Here is a 19,042-nt window from a genome sequence, read left to right on the forward strand (position 1 = left end):
GAATGGCCGCTGTCCCTATATACTAGTATCACAGATATCTCCTGCTTATCCTCCTCTCAGGGAATGGCCCGCTGTCCCCATACACTAGTATGAGGAGACAAATTCATTGAGCGCCGGAAATACTATATTTTTGGAGATTGCCTGCGGGAGCATTCGCCATCTTCAGATGATATTTGCTCCCGCTCGCAGCGCACACCTCGCTCCTCCATATTGGAAGGAGTTCCGGGTTGCAAAGAGGGATCCGAAACCCCTGTTTGGCTGCTTCCGCCAGACGCCGGGGCTTTTTTGCGCGAGTGTGAACTCTAGTTCACGTAGGCGCACTAGTTTCACTGCTCCTAAAGACTCGGAGAGACAGGAGATTTTTGGATCAGCTGTTTCCGCGTCGGAGCAATGATGATTTGCTTCGGCACTTGCTGCAAGTTGGATTGTTATATATTGGGTTATCTGATGGTATAGTAGTGAGTGTGTACCAAATTATAATTTACAATTTTTACATTATTTAGGCACTAAGATCCTGATTCAGAATTTCCCTCAAGGCTGCCGAAGCTGCTGCCACATTGTGTGGTCTAAAATAAATGCAAATCTTCTTCTGTATTCAAATTTGGCAGAACCACCCCTATCCGTCTGTTGGTGAAAGCAGTCGTCATCACTATCAGCACGCATTAACACCAGCCCGATACCTGCACGTTCATTTGTGAATAGCCCACAATACAGCCTACATGCCCCCAGCCCACCCCCCCCTCCCCCCGGGACACTCAGATGAGTGGTAGTCCAGTGCAGATGAGAATAGTCAGTAGCATGGGAGGGGGAGGAGGTGACAAAGTGGGAGGAGCACAAAAGCAGGGTTCCAGTCAATAGATAGATATCATTCTAACCTGCTACATGCTCCTTCCTCCCCATCTACCCCATCTGTGTCACCCCTGTTTGTCTTCTCCTCCCTTTTAGAGTGTAAGCTCTTACGAGCAGGGCCCTCTACCCTCTTGTGCTTCTCCCTACTTTAGTTTCATCTACTTCTTACTCACCACAAGGGCACCTAACACTTGGTTGCTTATGCTCTGTTGCAGAGCTGTAACTAGACTGTTTGGTGCCCTGTGCCAAAAAGAGCATTGGCGCCCCCCTCATTTTTCAAATAATGCACCCAAAAAAGGGCCATGGCTTCATGGGGAAGGGCCAGGGATGAGATAGGAGAGGCCAGGAGATGCTGGGGATGAAATAAGAGGAAGAATGATAATAAACAGAAATTTGACAGCCCAAACAGCGCCCCCTGACCTGTGGTGCCCTGTGCGATGGCACCGGCCTCACTACCCTAGCTATGGCCCTGCTCTGTTGCTTATCTGGGTGTTATGGTCGCTAATGTAGCAATATATATTATCCATGTCCTGGTCCTGTATTGTATTGTTCTGTAAGTCGCTTGTCTACAATTTGTTTATGTACTTGGTAAGGCGCTGCGGAACATTTGTGGCACCATATAAATAAATGATAATAATAATAGCTATGAAAAAGGTTGACAATGTTAAACAGGCAATAGGTTGACAAGGACAAAAGGTCGACACAGAAAAGGTTGACATTGATAAAGGTTGACAAGGTCAAGATGTTGACACTAATATGGTCGGCACTTTTTTTTTTTTTTAAGGTTAGACACTTTCCGGATGGTTAGGGATAGGCAGTTGAAGGGACCATTTGGGTTACGCACTTACCTCGACGGTTACGGTTAGGCACCATGAGGGAGAGTTAGGTACCAAGAGGAGGGTTACAGATAGGGTTTAGAAAATAAATGTCTACTAATTTTGTGTTAACCATTTGACCCTGTTGACATTTTGTACCTGTCGACCTGTGTTGACCTTTTGTCCCTGTCAACCTATTGTCTGTCTAACATCTGTTGTCTATTTTATTCTTGACTATCTTTTATACCAAGCCCAGGTGACAGTCAGAGGAAGAGCAGAGAAGGTGAGAGGGAGTGTGTTCTGAGATGGGGTCGGAGATGTAGCAGCGGGAGGAGTGATGCCCTGTGACATAATATATAATATAATAGTTACCTGATAACCGACATGTTCCTTTATAGAGATGGGGATTCCGTACAGTGGACCCTTTTCCTCTTTCTTTAGAAGTCCTTTGAGCTGGGCCTCTATGTCCGGCATAAAAAAGGTCACGCAGTTCAGATTGTCATTTACTTCCAGCGCCTGTGTGAGAAGACATTAATCAGAGTCTAATGCGATCACTTTACTTATACATATCGCAGGGACGGGATCCTATCGGAGCCCCCTGTCCCTGTCTGTGAAGATTGATACTTCTGGATGATACTTAATTGTTATTGGCGCGAATAGCGGAGATAAGAAATTATAATTATTGGGTCATAAGCCCAATAATTAATAAATGGGCCCCTTAATGAAGCAAAGAATGCTCATGTATCATTGCTTCCCTTGTCTGCATAGTTACAGGTATTAGGCAGGCTTATGCTGTGTCCATGCAATAGATCAGTGCTGAATCCAATGCAACAAATGTATCTATAACTGTATTAGTGTATCATACGGATCCCAAAAATGGAGACTAAAAGCAATTGAAGGGACCTCCTGTCTGGTCCATATAGTCACTTGGAGGTGGTGGGGAGGGGGGGGGAGGGGCAGTCCTTCAGAGACTATTCCATTCCTATTAGGCGAGTTTTGGGGAATGGATGAACAGAGATGTAGTTACCTTGCCTGCTGTTTAAATCTCGGCGGAATATCGACAGCCGGCGCCCCAAACATAAGTATAGAGGGGCCTGGTTACGTGTTAGCCGTGGGGGGAGGGTTAGGTTTAGGCACCACGGGGGGATAGGGTTAGGCTCCGGGACACACACACACACACACACACACAAAATCTCAGCTAGCTTAATATAGTTGTATTCTGTAGCACTCAATAGAAAGCAATCAATTTATGTTCTGTTGGGTTGGGTACAGGATGCCAGTGGTAAGGATACAGACAGCGACATCCCGACAGACTCCCGACGCGTACAGCCAGAGCCGGCCCTAACCAGTTTGATGCCCTAGGCAAGATTTTGGGTGATGCCCCTAGCACCATCGCTAGTTCCGCCTCTGACCCAGCACCCCTCTCCAAGCACAGCACCTATCAACCAGCAGCACAGATCACAGCAGCAGTCAGCAACATCCATCACCCCATACCCATTGCAATCCTCATCCACAGACATTTTAGTGCCCTGTGCCAGCAAGAGCATTGGCGCCCCCACTCCCCTGTTTGTCTCAGGTTACTGGACTCCGCAAAGGTCCATTGTAGGAGGAGCTGCTGTGGCTGGGCATGCCCAGCAGCCCTCCTCCAGTGGCAATTTTTTTTACTGCCCGCTGTCTCTGCTCCCCAGTCCCGCTGCTGCCAGCTGTATGAGCTGCCGCCCAATCAGAGCTGAGCTGAGACCTCCGATTGCGTTAGGACAGCAAGAGCAGAGGTGCGTCCACCTGTCCCAGTCCCTTCATTTCCTGCTGTGAAGCTGAATTGGCCCTAGGCTTGGAATGCATGCCCCTAGGTATTTATTTAATTTGTCTATGCCTAGGACCGGCTCTGCGTGCAGCTAAGTACCCTAACCCACCGTTCCCGCAGCCTAACCCTCCCCTCCCACAGCCTAACCTTAACCCTCCCCTAGTACCTAACCCTAAACCTAGCCCTTTCCCTAACCCTAATACTCAGCATCGGGATGTCAGCTGTTAGGATTCTGGAACCGGGATTCCTACTGCTGTCTGGATTCCGGCGCATGATTCTGACCACCAGCATGCTGACTGCCGTGACGCAGGCAACTTCCCATTCAATCTACTGTGAGTATCATTTCATTATTGTTGCTGATCAATACTATAACACAAGGTTGCCGACATTTAGCTCCCACCTTCCGGGAGGGAGCTGTCAGGCTTCCACACGGAGGGCGTAATGCGGCAAAAGGGGGCGTGGCCCAGCAAATGATGCATCATTGTGGCCCCGCCCCCTCTTCACAATGCCGAGATTAATGGCATTGTGAAGCAGGGGGCGGGGCCACGAAGACACGATTCAGCGCAAATCTCGTCACTTCCCCCCTCCCCCCACTGCCGAGGTTTATACAGACGGGTCGCTGGGGCCGATTAATGTGGACCAGTCTCACAAACTGCTATACCATGTTGAATTAATACTTTGCCTGCTTAAGCTGCACAGACTGTGCGCTAAACTGCAATCTCCATATATGCACTCTCCTGTCACAAACTCCTGATAATACTTATGGAATATTTATTACTTATGCATACAGTATGTCTGCTTAATGTTAGGCCTGATTTACTAAGAAATGGGTTGTCAAAACTGCCAGTCATCGGCGCCTTTGACTGATTTAAAACAGCTATAGTCTGGTTTAGCATTTATTTCTATTGCTATTGTGGGTTTCCAACTTAAAAAAGTTCATCAAGCGAAACGCGCGTTTCTAATAGAGCAGGAATCTCACTACTGACATCACGAGTGATGTCAGTAAGGCCGCCCACAAATGGCAGGCGTTCCCTCAGGAACGCCTCCGTTTGTCCGGCCACCCCCCCTCCCCGCCTACAAAACGGGGCACGCCGTCGATCAACATCGACAGCCGCCCCGTTTGTAGCGAGCTCCGGAGTGCAGTGCGCAGTGCCCCACCATCGACCCACTTGCGAGCGCATGGCGCTCGCGAGCGGGTCTGCATCAGGCCCTGTAAACAATTTTTAAACCACTGAAATATCACATGTGATGTGCATGTGAACATGCACTATGGTATATAATTAAAATCATTGGATTAAGTGAGCTATATAGTGACCAAGCTGTATTCAGCAACTATTTGTAAGAGAACATAAGCTAATAGCTTAGGCAAAAGTTTGACTGCATACCATCTACCAGTGTAAAGGCTCGGTGAATAATTCATAAAAGGATTTCGGTACTATAGAAGCAGAACAATGGTGCACAAACCGCAGACCGTGGAAAGCGTACAGCCTGTGGCCTATGGCAACCGCTCGAAGCCCGCCATCCTCTGTTCAGATCTACCCTGATTATATTAATAAGAGTAGGCCTGTCAGGCAGTCACTAGTTGGCGCATCCCATCAGTAACTTGTCTGTAACAGGCAGCCTTTGCAGCAAATTAGATCAGTTGCCAGGTTGCAGAACTCAGTCTCACATTTGGTGATCTCACCAGACTGAGATGTCTATTTACTAAGCAGTGTTAGGAGACAGAGTGAAAAGTGATAAGAAAGGGATAAGGTACCAGCCAATCAGCTCCCAACTGTCATTTTTCAAACACAGCCTGTGAGATGACAGTTGGGAGCTGATTGGCTGGCACCTTATCACTTTCTTATCAGACCCCTGTGTTCCTGCACACGTGTGCATGGCATGCAGGATCATGCTAAAGAGCAGAGTCCTTTCCGGGACAGACACATCCCAATGGGCAGTGCCAGGCTGCACCAACCTTTCTGGATAAACGTATATACTAGCTTTTCTAATACCGGTATAAAAGACAGTCTAGGATGCACATGTAACATATAACATATAAAAGTAGTTTATATAAAGCTGTTTAATTGTTTTTAGGCTTAAGATCATAGTGATCTGTGCAGTGATTCTCCCAAACTCACCTGCCTCAAGCAGGTCTATTGTCTGGTCGATATTTGGATGCTTCTCGGTCAAATTCAGAACCGACCGTTAGTAAATCTCCATCATCTATGTAAAGTTTTGATGGTCATTCCGATGTTCTAAACTGCTCTATAGTTACATTTTTGGCCGATTTGGCATCGATTTTGACTTCAATAAATCTCTGATTTTCAAACTAGCTACCAAATTGCACAAAAATGCTAAATTGCCCATTAGAAAATTTACCCCATACAGTAATTTGCTGACAAAAGCCATAAACAGTAACCACAAGCCACCCTCAAATTTTAATCTCAGTTATCTGAAAGACAACAATAGGAGCAGGGAGTTGTGATTCTGGATACACAGGGACAGTGGTGGGCTGGGCCGGGGGGCAGGGTGCCAGATGCCCCCCGGGCCGGTACAATTGCGTGGCACTAGGGCCGCAGGCCGTAAGCTCCTTCCCGGAGTCAGCTGCTTTACTCACTCACCCTCCCCGTCACCGCACCACTTGATGAGGAAGCAGCTGAGACGGGAAGCAATCGGGAAGCCGACTGCCTATATACCGGCAGCCGGCTTCCCGACTGTCTTATCCCGGCAAGGGTGAAATGCCGAGCGTCTAGATGTAGACGCTCGCATTTCCCAGAACGCCGGGAGACCGGCATCACGATCGTGATGCCGGGCGCCGCGAGCGGACAGCCGCGGGGGGGAGGTTTAGGTTTAGGGCTCCCGGGGGGGACTTAGGGTTAGGCACTTGGGGGGGAAGTTAGGGTTAGGCACCCCTAAGGAGGGTGAGGGTTAGGGTTAGGGGGGTTAGGTTAGGTTAGTGGATACTTACCTATCCACGATCAGGATTTCCAGCGCTGTCGGGCTTCCGCTGCGTCGCACTCTGCACCTGTCGGGCTGCCGCTGACGGGAATGGAACCGCTGGCCATGCGGCCAGCAGTATTTCATACCCATTCCGCTGAGACAGGAGCCAGCAGCAACCAATACATGCCCTGTGAGCCGAGAAGGTCTCACGCAGACGCGATCCAACTCCGCACTGCACCGACACTGTGAGAGCCGCAAACTCCGGCCAATTAGCAGAGAAGATGGAGGCCAGGCTGTTTTTCTACAAACAACAGCCCAGGTGGAGATCCTGGAGACCTGGACTCCCGCTGCAGCTCCTCCAGGACCGCAAGGTACAGTTAATAACTGGCTGCATGCAGTGACCCCTGGCTCCTCAGCTCTCATACTCCAAAGAGACCTGCTGCATAACATCTTGCAATAAAGCTGTCAATCATTCACCTTGAACATGCAGCAGAGTGACTGTAATGCATATAGATGAGCAAGCATCTAGTGGTTATGCAAATTTTGGTACCATAAAGAGCCCCAGAAGCATGTATTTGGTGACTGGCAGGGCTTTCTGGGACTTGTAGTTCTTCTGCAGTAGGGGAAATTAGTTAGCTGAAGCTTTGTCTTATTTCTAATCCTTCTTGAAAATAGACTTCCTGCACTCTACCAGACTGCCCTGAAGTGTGTTCGGTGTATGTGATGTTACATGGCTGCACAGAGGGTGGTTGGTGTTGCATTAAGTGAATTGTTTCCTTGGTCTGTGAGGAAATGGTTTCGATGACATGTCTCGGTAGTGCCATCATTTGAAGAGTAGCATGTGTTTTATAGTTGTCTGGCACCCATACACAAACCACCACTTGCAGAATGCTGAATTTAGGGCCTAATTCAGCATGGATCGCAACTGCAACAGCATATGCAGATGGCTGATTGTTGCGTACTGCGCATACACGATAGCTGCATTGCACTCGCATTGCGATCACACAGACTACAGAAAGCCATCCTAGAGTGAGTGATGTCAGGTCAGCATTTGGGGGTGGTGACGGGGGAGGTGGTCGGAGAAACGCAGGCGTGCCTGCCCGTTTGAACACTTACATAGGCGTGCATAAATGAGCCATTGCGACAGCATACACAGCTTGAATACTTACTGTATGTGACGAGACTTGCAATATCTGAGTAAGGTCAGACCTACTATAATTGTGCGTGAGGGGCCGATGTTAGCAGTGACAGCCGGAAAGGTTCCTCGACCTGCCCCCTGGCTGTCAGTGTCAGGCTGTGGCACAGTGCAGCTAGCATGAGAAGGGGCCGGCATACTAACACAGTTTCCCCCCTCAAGCTCCCCCACCAGAACAGCTTCCCTTCCTTGGCTCTGCAATAGCCCCACCCCCAGTTCTCTTCACTTCCTCACTTCTCTTTCCTCCCTGCTTCTACTGGCACCACACAAAAGAAGGCTGACCCTACTGTAACTGCAGTGCACATCACAGAGGTCTCTCCCACTGTCACCTTCTCCCCTGCAGTCTCTCCCACTGTCCCCTTCTCCCCTGGAGTCTCTCCCAAGGACCCCTTTCTCTGCAATCCCTCTGGCTGTCCCCTTAACCCCTGTAGTATCTCTCACTGTTCATTGTGCCCTGCAGTCTCTGCCACTGTCCCCTTTCCCCTGCAGTCTCTCCCACTGTCCCCTTTCCCCTGCAGTCTCTCCCACGGTCCCCTTATCCCCTACACTGTAGTCTCCCTCACTTTCCATCTCTCCCACTATTTCCTTTTCTCCTGCAGTCTTTCCCACTATTTCCTTTTCTCCTGCAGTCTTTCCCACTATTTCCTTTACTCCTGCAGTCTCTCCCACTATTTCCTTTTCTCCTGCAGTCCATTCTTAAGCACAGATGGTTAAATCAAAATAACTAAGGTACTAATTAAGTTACCTGTGAACAACTATGGCTATCCTTAAAACCTGGACTGTTAGTGTGCCTTGAGGATCATGGTTGGGAACCCCTGCTCTAGGACAACAAGATTTGCTAAACCTATTTACTGAAAGGAACAGTATAAGAACCAAATGTACGGTATCAGTGTTATATCATTCCTTAATATCTATTTCCCATTCTAAATGACAAATGGGCATGTCAGCTTTTCCTATGTTTTAGGAAACCTGCGTAAAACCAGATGAGCAATATTTACACACTGGGTGGGATGCATGAAGCATCGCAGGCGGGATGCATCCTGCCGCCCTTCGCATGCATGCCGGCATTCATAACCCCAGTATGCATGATGACCACCACAAAGGACCGCTCTCTTGGTAAGAGCGGCTCTTTGTGATGGAGAGACTTTCGGGTCTATGATCCCTCAAACCCCTGTGAAACATAACCACGCCCCTTTTGCGAGTGCTCACGTGCCTACAGTGCGCGCACAGGGGGAACTGCCGGGGCTGATCTACAACCCCAGTTCGTCCCTGTAGAAGACTCTTACCCTTGCCGGTCACCACAAAGCAGGGATGGAGACTGGGCGGAGTTTAAAGATCCTGCAGGGACATGGGAAAATTTCCCTCTGTCCCTGCAGTTTTCGGGAAATGTAAGGATTTTCTGTGTATGACGCCATTCTGAGATGACGTTATATAAAGTAAATATTTTTCAAGCAATTTAACGCTTTTTGTTTTGCTGAATAGAAAAAAGCATTGAAGCACTGTAGAGATCAATGGCTGATCCGTACAGTGCGGTACTCTGCGAGATGGGAATTAATGGAGAAGATAATTGTGTTATCTTCTCCATTATCCCATTGCTGAATAGTGGATTTAGATAAAAAATGCGGAAATGATAGTTTCTGAATTTTTTCTGAAAAAAAATCATTGCTGAATAGACCCCTTAGTAAAAAAAGAAAGATTAACGCCCTATCGACAACTGACACTAGTACATTAACTTAATGCATATATTAAACTGGTCAGCCTTTTTATTAATTATCAATCAATCAATAACTTCACTATGGTGATGGCCGAAAGAAACAGCAGCCATCAGAGGTCAGCAACTACCAAATCAGATGACTAGGAAAACTTGCAGGGCCAATTGCCCACTCAGAAAGTCCATAGGTCACACGAGACTGCCCCATACCTTCCAACGCACGGTTAGCCAACCAAGGCTGCTGACCCCAGCAGCGACAATCAGCCAAAAGGTATATCAAAGGGGAGTGACCTATTAATCAGCCCACTGACCTCCCGGCTGCAGTTCTTTCCCGCCCAACGTCAAAGAAAAAAAGCAACATCAAAAATAGGCAAAGAAAAACTAAAATAAAGAATTGGGAGAGAGGGGAAAAAGCTGAAAAGAGGCCGTCTCATATCTGCAGCTGCCCTAAGTAAACTGTAGCTCCTCCCACACCACGCCTTAATAGCTATCATTGGCTACACACTGAAACAGATTAACCCTCTACTATCTATACAGCTATGATGTGCAACTGTCCTACAGCTTAGGGGTTTAAAGCAGTGGCGTAAGTTCATCCCAGATGCCCGGAGGCAAGTTATAATTTGGCCACCCCTCCTAAAAAAGGGAAAATAAATATGGTATCTATCTATCTATTTATCTATCATATAGTATATACAGCCACGCACCACAGGGACGTCCGGGATCGCATCTCCATTAAGTTCTATGGAGACGCACTTGCACGTCCGCGGGAGTACGTCTCCATAGGATTGAATGGAGACGCTATTGCACGTCTCCGATTGCGTGAGGGCGTCTCACGCCATGCATGGCGTAAGACGCTGCAATACAACACCAAACCAGCTGGACAGATAAGATAGTGACCTGTATAGTGCAATTAGTATGAGGCTCAGAGTCCTCCTGATACCAATGTTGGAGAGGAAAACCACGGACTGAGTTTGAGTCAAGATATTGTAAGACTGCAACTGTGGTGGGACTACAAATCGCAAAATTCCCAGTCTACTGCCGCCTACTTCACATGCCGGGAAGATTGCTTTACCAAAGATCTGCCCCCATATTCAGTCGCTGGTGCCCCAGGCCCCCGCCTCCCATGCCCTCTTACTCGCAGCTCTATCTGGTGCATCCTTCTTGACATCCAGGTCAGGAAGATCTGCAGCCGTGTTTATGCTCAGGCCCTCCGCACAGGTCTGTGGCTAGAGCTGCCACCAGGGAGCAGTGGGACAAGGAGTTGTGGGTGAGGGAGGGGCACAGGGACTGCTGCACAGGTCCGTGGCTAGGGCTGCTGCCAGGGGAAAGTGGGACAGGCAGTTGTGGGTGAGGGGGGGGCACCGTATGTGTCACACTGGCATAAGAAGTTGCTGAGGGGCAGCGATACCAATGAGCGGAGACAGGCTATAGATAGACGGAAGCGGCAGCTGATGGTCTGACACTGAGCTCTCCATTAGTACATGGTTATGGCAGCTTCTCAGCTGCCGGGAAGAGGTGCCATTTATTGGGCGGCCATGACAGTACACTCTATGGGCAACATCTCCACTTCTAAAAACCTGCACTGTAGTAAATATACCTCTTAGGGCGCATTCCGGTGCTTAGTACATTTGGGGAATGCAGTAAAACCCGCGAAAAATGCACTTTCAGGGGTTTTTCAGCATTTTCGCCTTTAGTACATCCCGGCCTATGGACCTCATTCAGAGTCGGTCGTAAGCGGCCACTCAGTCGTACGCATATGATGTTTCAAAACCACACATGCGTACGGTTAGTTGTGCGCATGTACGTACGAGACCTTGCAATCCAAAATGCTGTCGATCATACGGCTTATGAGCAGGAAGTGGCTTCCGAGAGTTGATTGACATGAAAGGCCGTTTGTGGGTGTTGACGGGAGTGGTGGTCTGAAAACGCAGGCGTTCCTCACCGTTTTCAGGGCATTTTAGGGGCGTACATAAATTACCTGCTACGACCGACATAGAAGGCCGGAAGTAGTAAAACGTCACTCTGCGAGCAGGTTAGAGGCCTGGCTGATCGTACAGCTTAAGGTAGGGTAGGAGCTCCCACAAGCCCCAGAGTACAATCGATACTATCGAATGTTATTGATGTTAGGATTGATGTTTCTATTTTGTGCCACACAATGCAAGCAACTAATAATTGTTTGTTGTAGCTAATAACACTGTTAATTAGCTTGTAATTGATTCAGCTGAGTTTGCATTAGCAAATAATAAGAATAAATAAATTTCATGAGGATGGTTTATTCTATATGGTTTTTTGTTAATTTTTGTGGGCATCAACACAACACAAGCGGCCGCAACCATCAGAAGAAAATTAACATACAGCGACTGACGACGACTGACTCAATCGCTAGCTACTATCAGAGGAGGTGTATTGTTCACGTATGGGCGTCACTTTGGTTGCGACCGACCGGCTGTGCGATTGCTTCCTTTTTCAGTTTCTCGGTCGTTAGGCGTACGACTGAGCGGCCGCTTATGACCGCCTCTGAATGAGGTCCTATGTCTCTTCTACCCATTACATATGTGATTTCAGTCACATTTGCATGCATGTACTGTATGTTTTCTTAGAGATGTAAGCGATCAGGGTTGCATGTAGAAACTCCTTGCATCTACTGTCCTTTTGTGTTTTTAACCATTACAGAAAATGTAAGGCACATCAACTTCTATAAAAAAAAAAAAATTCTTTAAAAGTTACGTTTTGCTTTTCTTTTCTCTAAGAGTGCGGACTCGACTCCACCCCCAACCCCTTTTTTATATTATAGAACTATCACATTACATTTAAAGCCTTAAACCTTTTAACCACATAAGGATTTTTTTCTGGTTTAGGGGCCTATTCATCAACACTAAAATAACGTTTTTAAGGAAATTTTCCTTAAATAACGTTATTTTGGTATTCATGAACAGACTTAACACAGGAGATATCACAGATATCTCCTTGCTAAGTTCCCCTGCGTTAATTTCCACACTCCCCATACATTAGTATGGGGATGTGGAAATTGTGGTATTCATCAAATTCCGAAAATTATCAATTTTCGGAATTTGATGCAGTTACTATTCGCCACTGTGAGGTGGCGAATATCAGGATCCACTTACCTGTATCAGCGTGTGCAGGTCCCCCGACGCTCTGCTCCGTCCTCAGGCTCCGGAGGCTGGTCTGTCATGTGTGCTCCCCAGCAGAGCACAAGAAAGTTTAGAAAAAGAAAAAAAAAAAAATTTCTCTAATCTGTCATGTGGTCTGCCGGGAAACCACATGACAGACCAGCAGGACGGAGCCGGAGGCTGCTGTGCGGACAGGTAAGTCGGGGGGGGGGGGGGAAGGTGAGCGGAGGGGGGAGAGGGGTGGGGCGGGATCGGGGGGGTACGAAACTTAACGCATCTGTAGGCAGTGCTGCGCATGCGCTGGTTTTACAGATGTAACAGCGCATGCGCAGCACTGTTTCCAGATGCGATAAGGTAGTGTAGGCAGGGAAAAGTATCTATTTCCCGAAAAGCTGTCATCGCAAAAATGACAGCTTTTCGGAATAGATACTTATGGAGAGGTGGAATGATGAATTCCACCTATAATTAGCTAGAACTCCATGAGAGTTCTAAAGCTAATTATCTCCAGATAATTTTAATGTTTAATGAATAGGCCCCTAAGTGTTACATTACCGTCCTGTTGCACCACCTAGTGGTTGTTTTAGAGACCACATTGCAAAGACCTGTTCTGTGCGTTGCATTGGCTAAAATCATTTTCTCCTTGTTATTCCAAATATGTGAATCTGTCCTTCTAACCATATGTGCTTTGATGAAATTCACTCTCTGCTGTGTTGACCCTCCCACCTTTGTCCATATTCTTTAACTAGCAAAATCCTCCTAATCAACTGAGTGTCTCTGAGAGTTCCAACTGATCACAAGGGATCAACACCAGCACAGCTATTAGTATCCTCGGTACTTCCCCTTTCATGCCCTTAAAGACAAGTCAATACTCAGTCTGAAAGCAGTGGAACGGGACCAAGTACTCTTCGCAAAGCTTGAAATCTCACTGGATCCCATGACACTTCCACCAAACAGTTCTTCTAAACACAGCATCCAAAGCCACCAAATCCCAAATGGTCTAGAGTGTGATGTCATCATGATCCAGCTGCCCCATGGGCATCAATTCTTTAACTCCAAGAAGTTGTGGGTCAGTTGACGCAATGATATTTAACCCACCGACTTACATGACTTATGTTGAGTTGATTTACAGCGGATATTTTTGTATTGTCTCATTTTTGGTCTTCTCACAGTACACCAGTCTCAGTTCTATTGCCCCACCCTGTCATTCCGTGTGTGGGATACTGTCACGTGTAGAACCGGACCAACCCAAACATAATGATTCCAAGTAGGATCCAAGTCAGGCTCAGGTTCCGAGTCTCCATGCAGGGAAGGCTGGCTGGTTGAGTGTGCTGTACTGTCCCAGGGCCGGATTAACAATTGGGCGGGTGGAGCTACAGCTCCAGGCCTCCCATTGAAAATAGGCCCACAGGATACACTGACTGCAGTGCAGACAGGAATAAAGTTTTTTTTCCCGTCACCACCGACAGCCGAACTTACTGTCCAGCTCACTCACCTCCCGACCACACAAAGCTGAGCCCATCGTAACCCCCACAACCCCCTCTCGGCTGGTCGACCTAAGCCCCGCCCACCACTGGCAGTCAAAGCTCTGCCCCTATGTGCCTTAAGCTCCGCCTCCTGGGCTGTCCTACTGCAAAGCTGTGTCCTGTGACTGTGCACCAGACCAATCGCCTAGTTCAGGATGGAAGGCACTGCAGCCCAGCATGTCACTTCAGTTTAACAGGTCAGTGTAAGGTTTGGCCTCTGGGCCTGATTCAGAGCTGGACTCTCTGAAAGAGCGCTCGCTCTGAATCAGGGCGTTTTTTTTATTATTTTTGTGCGGCCTCCTGGCCGCTCGCATAGCTGTGGGTGATCATCCACAGCTATTGCGAGCTGCCAGGTGATGGTCGCGATGGTCTCAACCATCGGGTGTTGCGACGAGACCCTTGCGGTAGGGTCTCGATCCCGCAAGCCCCAGTGAGCTTCTGGCTCTTAATAGAGCCGGAAGCTCACCACTGACATCACTCGTGATGTCAGTGGGGCCGCCTCCAAACGGCAGGCGTTCCTTGGGAACGCCTCTGTTTGGCCAGCCACCCCCCCTGCCCGCCTCCAAAACGGGGCGAGCTGTCGATCAACTTCGACAGCCGCCCCCTTTTGGTGCGAGACCCGGAGCGACGGAGCGCCCATCGCTAGCCGGCCCTCTGTGTATTATTTATGTATGTTTTGTGTATATATATATATATATGTGTGTGTTAAATTAGGTGGATACAGGAGTATATATATATAATATATATATATATATATATATATATATATATATATATATACATACAGTACCAGTCAAAAGTTTGGAGACACCTTCTCATTCAATGGTTTTTGTTTATTTAAATTATTTAGTAGATTACTACTGAAGACATCAAAACTATGAAAGTACACATATGGAATTATGTTGTAAACAAAAAAAAGTGTTAAACAAATCAAAATATGTTTTATATTTTAGATTCCTCAAAGTAGCCCCCTTTTGCTTGGATGACCGCTTTGCACACTCTTGGCATTCTCTCATTCAGCTTTACTGTCTCCTTGTATAACACACTAAAAGCCATTTAAGTAATCAACGTCTCATAACTTGTATTCATTCCTTTGTCAGGATTACCAAAAGGACAAATACAAGTTCTGAAACATTGATTACATAAACGGGTCAGTGTGTTTTATACAAGCCATCCATACATGTCACACCCATACACACACACACACACACACACACACACACACACATGCAATCAGCTTACTCCAGACCGCCCTGTGTCTGGCACTGCCCCCCAAGTGCATGACGTCATGCTGTCCTGTAGAGGGGCCTGGAATTGCAACACCGCCCGGAGCATCCTGAAGACACTGCAAAGACTGCAGAGTGTCTGACTGGGCAGCACTGCAGGAGTGATACTGGCTGCACGGTGCAAGCACCCTGCTAGCCAGTAACAAGGACCATGGGGTAGCGACAGTGCTGCAAACAGAGCAGTGCAGCATCACCGGTCGCTTACCTGTAGTTATGGCACTGTATACAGTCAAAACACACCCACAACACAGGCCACACCCCTAGTGGCAGAACTCGTGACTGGTGGGCCCATGTGCAGAAATATGTATTGGGCCCCCCTCCTCGGTATGCAATCGGGAAGCCGACTGCCTAAATACCGAAATACCGGAAGCCGGCTTCCCGAATGTCATATCCTGGCAAGGGTGAAATGCCGGGCGTCTAGATGTAGACGCCCAGCATTTCCCTGATGCCGGGAGACCGGCGCCTGGCATCCCGATCGTAGTTATGCCGGGCGCCGTGAGCGGACAGCCGTGGGGGGGGATGGTTAGGTTTAGGGCTCCCGGGGGGGACTTAGGGTTAGGCACCCCCCCGGGAGGGTTAGGGTTAGGCTGGGGGGAGAGAGGGTTAGTGTTAGGCACCCCCCCAGGGGACTTAGGTGTAGGCAGCGGGGAAGGGCACTTAGAGGGGGGATTATGGTTAGGCACGGCGGTATTTCATACCAATTCCCCCTCCTCTGCCCCACCACAAGTTCTTAGTGCCGTGGGTGACAGGGAAAGGTAGAGGGTGACAGGGAGATGGTGACAGGCAGTGGCTGATAAGGAGAGGGTGACAGGGAGAGGGTGACATGGACTGTGTGACAGGGAGAGGATGACAAGGACTGGGTGACAGGGAGAGGGAGTGGGTGACAGGGAGAGGGTGACAAGGAGAGGGTGACAGGCAGTGTGTAACAGGGAGAGGGTGACAGGGAGAGAGGCAGTGTGTGACAGGCAGTGGGTGACGGAGAAAATGACAGGCACTGGGTGACAGGGAGAGGATGACAAATATATTACTTATATTACTATTTACTTACGTGATCCCAGATCTGCAGCTCGTGGATCCTCCTCTCCTCCTTGGGTTTTTTTAACATTGGGGACAGTCACGAAATTGTGACATCAGATCCCAGGCACCAGTGGCAAGGACTACCTCAGAGAGGAAGAGCCAGGCCAGTCGGGGAAAAGCAGGGCGGGATCGGGAGGAGCAAGTAGGAGAGAGGATATAAGGGGAGGAGAGGGGGCCCAGCCAACTCCAGCCAGATCACATCCAAGACCACAGGCAGCGCATCATTCCATAATGTTACCACTGGGACGGGTTGGAGTCACGCGGTGGTGTATAATCATTCAATCTAACTCATTATAATGCAGCTAGCTGCAGGACCCTTTAATGCAGTGGGTCCCAGTGGAATGCACCAGCTGCACCGCCGGTAGTTCCGCCACCTGCATACCCCTATGTAAATCACACCTATACCACACTGGTCATGCCCCCACATCACCAGTCACACTGCTGCAGCGCTGGTCACACCCCCTGCAGCGGCACACAATAGGCCCTTCATAAATTTCAGCTCCAGGCCCATGTGGACATTAATCTGGCACTGTACTGTCCATCCAGGGATGTGCTGCGCTGTCCATTCAGAGGTGTGCTGTGCAGTCCATCCAGGGGGTGTGCAGTCCATCCAGGGGCTGTAAAACAAAGTCAAGAAAAGTAAAAAATAAAATAAAAAGTAAAAACAAAAAGTGTTAAAAAGTATATTTTTTTGTGCTGTACATATAGGCACTATTATGCTGCAGCCCAAATCCCTCCCAGTGTATCTATATAAGCACTGTGATGCTGCAGGCCGCATCCCCCAGTGTATCCGTATAAGCACTGTGACGCTGCAGACCGTACCCCGGTGTATCTATATCATATTTGCCGACTATCTGGCTGCTCCTTCCGGGAGGGAGCAGCCAGATCGGCAGAACAGGGGGCGTGGCCAGCAAAAGGGCGTGGCCGGGTGGGCTGAAGACAGTTTCCGGGTGTGACAGGGTGCGTGGCCACGTGATCGCGTCGTTTTGGCCCCGCCCCCGCTACACAATGCCGAAATACAGGCATTGTAAAGCAGGCGGCGGGGCCAAAATGACGCAAATCGCGTCAGCGGCCCCCCGCTGAAGGGGGTTTATCAGGTACTGGCGGGGGGGAGACAGGGGGAGACATGCGGGAGGCTTGCCTGCCTTTCCGGGGGGCCGGGAGCTGCACCCGTTTATCGGGAGGCTCCCGCCCGAATCGGGAGGGTAGGCAACCCTGATCTATATAAGCACAGTGACGCTGCAGGCCGTACCCCAGTGTATCCATATAAGCACTGTGATGCTGCAGGCCGTACCCCAGTGTATCCATATAAGCACTGTGATGCTGCAGGCCGTATTCCCCAATGTATCCATATAAGCACTGTGATGCTGCAGGCCGTATCCCCCAGTGTATCCATATAAGCACTGTGACGCTGCAGGCCGTACCCCAATGTATCCATATAAGCACTGTGATGCTGCAGGCCGTATCCCCCAGTGTATCCATATAAGCACTGTGACGCTGCAGACCGTACCCCAGTGTATATAAGCACAGTGACGCTGAAGACCGTACCCCGGTGTATCTATATAAGCACTGTGACGCTGCAGGCCATATCCCCCAGTGTATCCATATAAGCACTGTGATGCTGCAGGCCATATCCCCCAGTGTATCCATATAAGCACTGTGACGCTGCAGACCGTACCCCGGTGTATCTATATAAGCACTGTGACGCTGCAGACTGTACCCCAATGAATGTTTCTGTACCCCAGTGTATCCATATAAGCACTGTGACGCTGCAGGCCATACACCTGTGAATGTTTCCGTACCCCAGTGGATCCATATAACATACCTCCCAACATTTGCTGGGAGAGAGTCGGGACCTGCGCGCCCCCAAAAAGGGGGTGTAGCCTAGTCGTAAAGGGGGCGTGGCCCCCATTTGCATCACTAATGGGGCGTGCCCAGCATCTCTGAGATGCTGGGCAGCCCCCGGGCTTCCCCCCTGTACTCTCAATAGATGCTGTGCGCATGCGCACAGCGTCTATTCTGCCTCTGCACACACGCATAGCAGAGCAACGTGTATGCTTCCCCCAACTTCCCCCCCACCGCGGCACACTGTGGCCCGCGGGCGGGACAGTGGGACAGTCCCAGAAAAACGGGACTGTCACGCTAAATGCGGGACAGTTGGGAGGTATGATATAAGCACTGTGCGTTTGTACTGCTGCTCTGACTCTTACTTTCAAAATGTATTTATTTCAACTAAAATCACAAATAGGTATACTTGCAAAATACTCATGCCATTTTTCAGCCTAGATTTGTAGATACCAACCTGGTAGGCTTGGCTTTCCTTGATCCAGGGCCGGACTGGGACTAAAGAGAGGCCCTGGAATTTCAAGAGCACACAGACCCACCTCACGTCAGCATCTGGCTCCAGGCAAAGCCTCCTCCCCTTACTATTCATGACCCCTCCCACTTCTTAGTCTATGCTCACACAAATATAATTAATATTAGAACAACATACAAGCAGTGGCGTAACAAGGGCATTTAGAGCCCAGGGCAAATTTAAAAATGGAGACCCCCCCTATGTGCGCGTCAAAAAAATGGATGTGGTCACTTAAAAATGGGATGTGTCAACATGACACACACCCATTTCTCGTTGCTCTGAACATGCCTTTCCATATGCACCTTAACTAGTGTTCACTCTTCGGTGCGCGCTCCTGAAAAGGGGGCATGGCCATTGAAAAGGGGGCATGTCT

General features: G+C 48.9%; 1 pseudogene; it reads right to left on the reverse strand.

The window, feature by feature from the left end:
- LOC148524854 (fatty-acid amide hydrolase 1-like) overlaps positions 1–19,042 on the reverse strand; it is a 61,247-nt pseudogene that overhangs the window by 32,837 nt on the left and 9,368 nt on the right.

The sequence above is a fragment of the Taudactylus pleione genome, unplaced genomic scaffold, assembly GCF_031769625.1.
Source record: "Taudactylus pleione unplaced genomic scaffold, aTauple2 ptg000115l, whole genome shotgun sequence".
NCBI lineage: Eukaryota > Metazoa > Chordata > Amphibia > Anura > Myobatrachidae > Taudactylus > Taudactylus pleione.